Below are 8,058 nucleotides of genomic sequence, written 5' to 3'. Positions count from 1 at the left end.
GCAACTGGGTCAATGATATTTTTGACAATGTGAATGGTTAACATTTAAATTGCTTTCACAAAAGTGGTTAACACATTGTACCACTAATTATGTGATTACAGGGGATCTATTTATCAATTTACTTTTACAGGAACTATTTATTTTGGACTTAACCTTTGAGTTTTGCTATAGTTTGAAACAGAACCTCTCACAGAAGGAAGCTGTTAGTGGTGGCTAGTTTATAGGGCTTAGGGCCCAACAAAAATACCTCAGAATCATCCAAGGCCAGACAAGAGGTTTTATGAAAGTCTCCCAATTCCAAGCATGAAATATGAGTTAAGTTTCAGTTAGAAAGCCACCAGATTTTTCATTCCTACATATTCATCTTTCTAAAAACTTGTGTTTTGACTTGTGCAAGCACAGATAACTGGTGACACATAGGACAGGCAACTTTTTGCCATATCTACCTTACTTCATTTGGCATTTTGCTGAGCTACCTTAGTTCCCTCTTCATATGGCAACCTGACACTTTGTTTTTTAGAAACTTTAAGGAATAAAGACAGTCAACTTTGCTCATGCTCTCTGGCATGTATTGGTTTTTAGTGAAAAGATTTTGCTAGGGAGAGGGGCAAATCTGGGTAAGGCAAGTGGACTCAGAAGTGAACACTGCAGTCTTCATATCTTGAAGATCAAGTGTGCTTTTGCATGGAGCCCCTGAGAGAACGGTGATTCTCTTTAGTCTTCAGACTCGGTTGTAAGGCATATGTTGTCTGTTCTCTTTTGAATAAACAAAGCATAGGTTCATGATGGCCGGTGGAAATCTCAAATGTAATGTTTTCATTCTTTGCCACTCTTAGGGCTCAGAAACTCCCAACAAAGTGTTCTTGGGTTTTGGGTTTCTTTGGTATGATTTTGTTGAGGTCTCATTACTGCTTTTTAAAGTAAAGTAGAAGTTGGTAGTTTGTAACATATCTTTTTCTGTGCATGTTAATTAGATTTTGCAAAACTAATTAATCTAATCTCAAACACCACAAGATCCCTGCTTTTTAGCACATACTAATCTGAGATTTGGGGAAGCGGGAATGCAATGGAAAGAAAGGGCAGTTGTTATAAAAATACACAAGGACTTTCTTCTGATGGATGTTGACCTAGAAGCTGTGTACACATATTTCTTTTGTTACAAGAAATGTTCTAAAAGGTGACTACAATAGTTCTATATTTTCTTGGGTGAAACTTCAACTAACAATTATATTATTACTGTTGAAAATTATATGCATATATATTAAAATGGAAAAAAATGTTGTGTCCAGTAACTTGCAAATACTGTTCTTGCTTCTAAAACATCTTATAAATCTCTCCCTTCTTTCAAAACAGAGGACCTACAGTTAGTATGTCAAGTGCATTAAAACATGAAACGGCTATTGTTGACTTTTTTGTTTGCTCTCAGATGCTAAACCGTTTAGAAAACATGAAAGTAGCCAATTTTGAGTTTAAGAGCTTACAGTTCAGATACATTTGATAAAACTCTTGGCCATAGAAGATTAAAAAAAAAAAAAAAAAAGATGTTGCCTGTTGGTAAGTTTTCAATGAATAATTTCAGGACGTAAAATGGAACTGATAAGGCAATAGCTATCTGAGACATAGAAGAGACTATGGGTAGATAGATCGCTTGTTTTTAGTGACTCATGCTGAGAGGAGCATGTCTGATGTTTACACCATTCACCATCCATTCATTTCTATCCCTAAATTAAAATTGACTTAAGTGTGGAGGTCAGTCTCTCAAAAGGATTCCTCAGATGGAAATCCATATAACCTTATTCCAGGGAAGTCAGTTCCGATGCAGCTTTTCCACAGCTTGCAGAGGGGCGATCTAGAGAGAAGGAAACCTGATGACGGGCAATCCTTTTGATGGAAGAACTGCTCAACGTGCAACACGGATGGCAGAGCAGCTGCTGTTGAGAGTTGTGCCGTGCCTCATGGTCTGGCCAGCTGTGTTGACAGCAGCTGAGGGAATTGGATTCCCAGGCCCACAGCAGCATCATGCGGAGTGCCTCTTTTCTTCATTTTGAGGGGAGAACAGGAAGAGTTAATTTTAGCCTAACATGCAAAACTTTTCTTTTTGTGCAGCACGTGAAGCATGAACTCAGTGGGAGGTCCATGAAACAGAGCCTGATTCTGCCCCATTAGCATTCTGGTCATATTTTAGGACAACATCAGCAGCCTTAGACCTCTTAGAATTGTTGTTTTGCTCTCATCTAAATCTGCCCCACAGCTGAGTTTTGTGTAGAGAGGGGGTGATGTCCCAATGCCAAGGCATGGGTATTTTAATTTCCCAGCTGTGAATTTTCTGTTTAATCATTCTTTCTCCCTCTCCCCACTCCGATAGTTTTGACAAACCAAAGAGGAAAATTAAAGTTAATAAATTCAGTTCAAGGTTTACTTCTACCAAGCCATTCCCTAGCCTGTGTTCACCTCTACTATTTTCTTTTTTTAAAAAATAAATACTATTACTAGTAACTTGCAGACCTGTGCTTTTCATGTCTGCTCATGAACAAAGTCACGGGAAGCTTCAATGACCTCCCCTTGCTTCCTCTGTGGGGAGAGCAGAAGAGCAGTGTGTGTTGTTTCCATTATCACAAGCTGAACCAGGCTATGGTGCCACCACAGGAGCCCGGCTGCCTGCCCATATGAGTTGAGTATCTGGCAGAGCTGGGGTCCATAAGCAGGTAAGGGCATTCTTTGAAGAAACTCTTGCAGTGGAAGGAAGCCACTTGGCCTCAATGTAGGTGACCCCTACTGCGGGTTCTTTTAAAATGAATTACTCCTCAGTTCTGTAGTGATGATCATTTTCAATTTTTTCTTTTCGGTTTATCAATACTGCAGGAAAGATATCACATTCACTAAATGGATTGACTGACTTAAGAAAATGAGATTACTTCTTGTTGTTGTGATTAGGACATATGAAACATTGCTGTATGACAGTAACAGCTTATTTTGTTTAATTCTTTCTGCAGCCAGCTTGAACAAAGTTTTCAAGTTCCTTAGATAGTTATTTTTTTCTTTCATGCAAAACTACTGATGCAACCCGGATTGCACTAAGCAAAAAAAATAAAATATTCAGAACTGCTTTGGTTTTATGCCCTCTAGAACCACAATTATGTCTTTAAACTAGAAACTGATTTTGAAACAAACAACAGGTTTTAATAATTCTCAGTGTTCCTGTCAGGTTGCTGTTCTGTGTAGGGAGTGTTGTTACTAATTTGCACCTCTTGGTTCAAGACAAAAGTGCCTTAAATGTGGATCAGAAATGGATCTGGCTGCAACGGCTGGCTTTGCACATTCGCAAAGTTTGGGAGCATTTAGATCTTGGAACTTGATTTTGGTCAGACTTGTTCTTTGACATCCTCGGATGAAAGGCAGCCTGTAAATGTGAAGGGCAAATTCTTCTGCCTCGGTTACACCATTGTTACCGAATTAATGCCAATGTGGTTGCATGCTGTAACAGGGTGGAAAATTTGGCCCAGGGTGTTTATTAGCACTATTATAAAGAAAAGAAACCTATTGAAGAGGAGAAACACAGAACTGTAAATGGTCAGGCAGCAGGCCGCTTGCTAACTTTACTTGCCAAACTGATGATTTACGTCAACATTAATGTTTTATACAACAAAGCCAAATAAATTCACTGTATAAAAAGTTTTATTACTGCAGCCCTGCCTCCTCTGCCCTTCGCCTTTTCCAACAGATTGCAGGGCACATATAAAGTGCTGAATGAACTGAAGTTATTTAGGTATCTGTGTTCAGTATCCCTCCAGGCTTATTTACTACATAAAGAGCAAAGAAAAACAGCTAAATATTTTAAGAGGATAGAGCAGTTTTATTTGTGAAATAGCTAGGGGCTTTAATGTATACGTACAGGTCTGCACTACACATTTCTAATAGTAAACAATGCAAGTGAAAAATAAAAGGGTTTAATGCATTAGTTATGGATTGGCAATGGACAGATATGTGGTGCTTATTCTCTGTCTGGCATGGCATGGAAACAGCATTGGGTCCCTACTAAAACAAAGAAGCGGAAAGTCAAACAACAGTCATGTCAAATTAAACCTCTTTTTGTTTAATTTTTCAAAGTGATTCATTTAGCAGGTTGGCAGAGAGTCAAACTGATAGCTAACAATAGTTCATTTATTTAATGTTGCTTTCAGTACCCTGTAGCCACTTGACTGTATCAGAACTTATCTTCCGTAATTCTCTTTGAGCTGTGAAGATAGGGCAGGAAACTGGAGTAGGTCAGGTATACATGAAGGCACTGCTCTCATGGTGGGGCAGTTTGTGTTTCACGAACCGTGGAATTGAGAATGGATTTTCAAGAACAGTTAAAGCCTAGTTTTCATCTGAAAAAATTAATAAATCTGGTATCATAACATTCCATGTTTCCTGAGTCTCAACAATAAAAAAATGAAAGAGCTCAGTTTATAGAGAAAAAAAAAATGTGTTGTGTAAACTGCCAGTGCTGCAAATACCTTGTGAGAGCAAGTAATGAAAATGAGATTTTTCCTAACTACATTTTCTCGCCAAAGTTTGTGGAGGGTAAGCTATGCTCTTGGTGATTTGCATGTAATTCTGTTTTCTTCAGTAGGGTTGAAAAAAAGTCTGATTAGAATTAGCAAACAACTCTGCAGTTTGCACACATGGGAGTAAATCTACTCATAACCACTTTTTAGTAATGGTTCTGTTGGGCTTATAGAAATAAAGTTAAGCAAAGGTTATTGTGTCAAGAAAGTCAGTAGATACAAGCCTAATAATCAGAGAGGAAGCAGATCAGTTGAGTAAGAAGATAATATTTACAGTAAGTGTGAGTGTTGATAGCAAAGTTTTTTTTCTGTTCTGTTTAATAGGATTTTGTGTGACTGTTGCATGGTGTTTGATCAAGGAGCTCTGGCATAGGTTGTCCACCAAATGAAAACAAATGTAGTGTATGACTGTTCTTTGGCATTTTAAAGTTGGATATCATACAGAGTAACTGTATGCAAAAACACCACAGTGAGGGGGAAAATATGAGCAGCCCACTCGTGGAAGACATCTATTTAAATTCCATTTATGATTTTTATTTTTTTGTTGTAAAGGACCAGATTTCATAGAATCAGAATAGTGTGGGGTGAAAGGGACCTTAAAGACCAAAAGCATTGGGGCCAGCATGTCAAGAGAGGTGGTTCTCCTCCTCTAATCTGGTCTTGTGAGACCCCACCTAGAGCACTGCTTTCAGTTCTGGGACACCCAGCACAGGAAGGACATGTACGTGTTAGAACGAGTTCAGAGGAGGGCCATGAGGATGATCAGAGGGCTGGAGTACCTCTTCTATGAAGACAGGCTGAGGGAGTTGGGGTTCTTCAGCCTGGAGAAGACAAGGCTCCACTGAGACCTTACAGTGGCCTGCCAGTACCTAAAGGGGCCTGCAGGAAAGCTGGGGAGGGACTTTTTGTCAGGGAGTGCAGTGATAGGACAAAGGACAGGGAGTAATGGCTTTAAGCCAAAAGAGGGTAGGTTTAGATTAGATATAAGGAGGAAATTCTTCACTCAGAGGGTGGTGAGGCACTGGCACAGGCTGCCCTGAGAAGCTGTGAATGCCCCATCCCTGGAAATGTTCAAGGCCAGTCTGGATGGGGCCTTGGTCACCCTGGTCTGGTGGGAGGTGTCCCTGCCTGTGGCAGGGGGTTGGAACTGGGTGGTCTTTGAGGTCCCTTCCCACCCAAACCATTCTGTGATTCTGTGATTACTTTTTTTTCCCTTTAAAAATGTATGTTATATTTCCCCTTTTCTAGTCAGTGGGAACTTCATCGGACTGCTATGATTTCTCAGATATGATGGATAGAGGGTTAGCAACTTCATTCACCAGTTCCCTCGCGACCTTCAGATGCATCTCTTCAGTTCCCATGACTTGATTATCTTCAGGTTCCTTAGATGGTCTTGAACCTGATCTTTTCCTACAGTGGGCAGTTCATTCTCCCAGTCCCTGCCTTTGTTTTCTGCAACTTGGGTGGCGTGGCTAAAGCACTTGTCAGTGAAGACTGAGGCAAAAAAGTTATTGAGTACCACAGCCTTGTCCATATCCCACGTAACCAGGTCTCCTGTTTCTTTCAGGAGAGGGCCCACATTTTCCCTAGTCTTCCTTTTACCACTGGTGTACTTACAGAAGCCTTTATTATTGCCCTTGACATCTCTGGCCAGATTAAATTCTGTCAGAGGTTTAGCTTTTCTAACCTGATCCCTGGCTGCTTGGACAGTTTCTCTGTGTTCATCCAGTTCCCTGTCCTTGCTTCCACCCTCTGTAGGCTTCCTTTCTGTGTATGAGTTTGGCAGGAGCTCCTTGTTCATCCATGCAGGCCTCCTGGCATTTTTGCCTGACTTCCTCTTTGTTGAGAAGCATTACTCCTGAGCTTGGGGAGGTAATCCTTGAATATTTTGATTTCTAGTTTCACTCTTTACATTTCTCATCTAAACTTTTCCATATATTCATGCTCAAAAAATGTAATATGTGACAAATGAAAACATTTTTACATATAGGAGCCAAAGATTATCTGTTAAAGAAACCTTTCTATTATTCATCTGTGGTGAGGACTATATATGCTTGCAAGGGATACATTTTCTCAAAAGCCCAGTAGCTCATTTCCCTCTGTTCCTGTACATCTGCTCCATCTATGCCAAAAGACCTTGTACTTTTTAATTCTAGTTTTGTTCAGGTATTTTACTGAAGGAGGCTATTTTAGAATAATTTTTAAATACTGATTTTCTTAAAGAAACTGTTATCTGTGATTGAATTTATATTTATGAAAATATAATCATTCTGATAGACTTAAAACATAACTTTTTGTAAAATGTGTATAGCTGTCACTAACTAGAAAGATTCTATAAAAAAATGACCAGGGAAAGAGCACTGGCCCATCACCCCTGATTCTCTGGAGCAGTCTTTACATGATACTTGTGCTAAATCCTGTATATTTTCCTCTCTGAATTTCATTTAATGATCATTTTGAATATTTCTTGCATTACTGCATTTTTAATGTGGTGGGGAAAGATTTTCTTTTCTAGCTTCCTGCTAGGTGAGCCAAGTCAGTGGGAATTTTTCGTAAATATGGGTCTCTATCCAGGCAAATCAACAGTGGATTCTGATAAAAAAGAGCACTTCAGTCTACAGTGAAAAGAAACAATCTATCAAGGAAAAAACCATGTTATAGAAGCAATACAATAGCCATGAGAAATATTCTGTTTATATGGCATGTATTTTCTGGTGCTTTTAGAGACATATGATATATAATGGAGAAAAACAGATTCTAAATGCGTAATACTCACCACACGATGGTAAATACATCATGAGTACTTTGGTGAGAGTGCCAGAAAGGTTGCTGGTATTGAGAACATAACCATTATGAAGAGGATCAAAAACTACTTTGCTATAATAGTGGTCCACACAACTAAGGACTTTAAGATATAAAATCATTTATGAAAGGTAAAATCAATACTGAGTCAGTTAGGGTTAACATAACGACAATGAAAAAAAAACCAAACAAACCATAAAACAAGCATAATCTTATTGTTATTTATTAACAGTGTTATTTGTATTGCAACAGTAGTGATGTAGATGTTATATAGATAGATATATAAGTACCATTTTCTCCTAGAATTTAAATCTAAATGCCTATGTACAGAAAAAGCAAAACCACAGGAAGGGAGGTGCCAGGATTTTCATGCCAATGCAAAAATGTCCTACCATGTGTGGTGCTGGGGATGTTGGCATTGGGCTCAGAGGACGTTTTATACTGTTGAAATGTATACTTTGAAAATATAATCCAGAGGGTAAAATCCAGTCATGGAATTGAGTCTTGCCTTTGACATTGAAAGAGCCATGGTTTCACTCAGGTAAGTGGTTCTGTCTAAGTACAAAAAACATATGCCTGGGGAGTATATTAGCCAATAACTGAGAGGCAAGCAGTAAAATTTAAAATTCTAGTTTTTTTTTTTTTTAAAGCCCTTTTAGCTATGCGCATAGACAGCCACAGTGAAGCAGCTGACAAACTACAGGTT

Source organism: Anser cygnoides, chromosome 1 (genome assembly GCF_040182565.1).
Source record: "Anser cygnoides isolate HZ-2024a breed goose chromosome 1, Taihu_goose_T2T_genome, whole genome shotgun sequence".
NCBI classification, from domain to species: domain Eukaryota; kingdom Metazoa; phylum Chordata; class Aves; order Anseriformes; family Anatidae; genus Anser; species Anser cygnoides.
Note: the sequence above shows the minus strand (reverse complement) of the source record.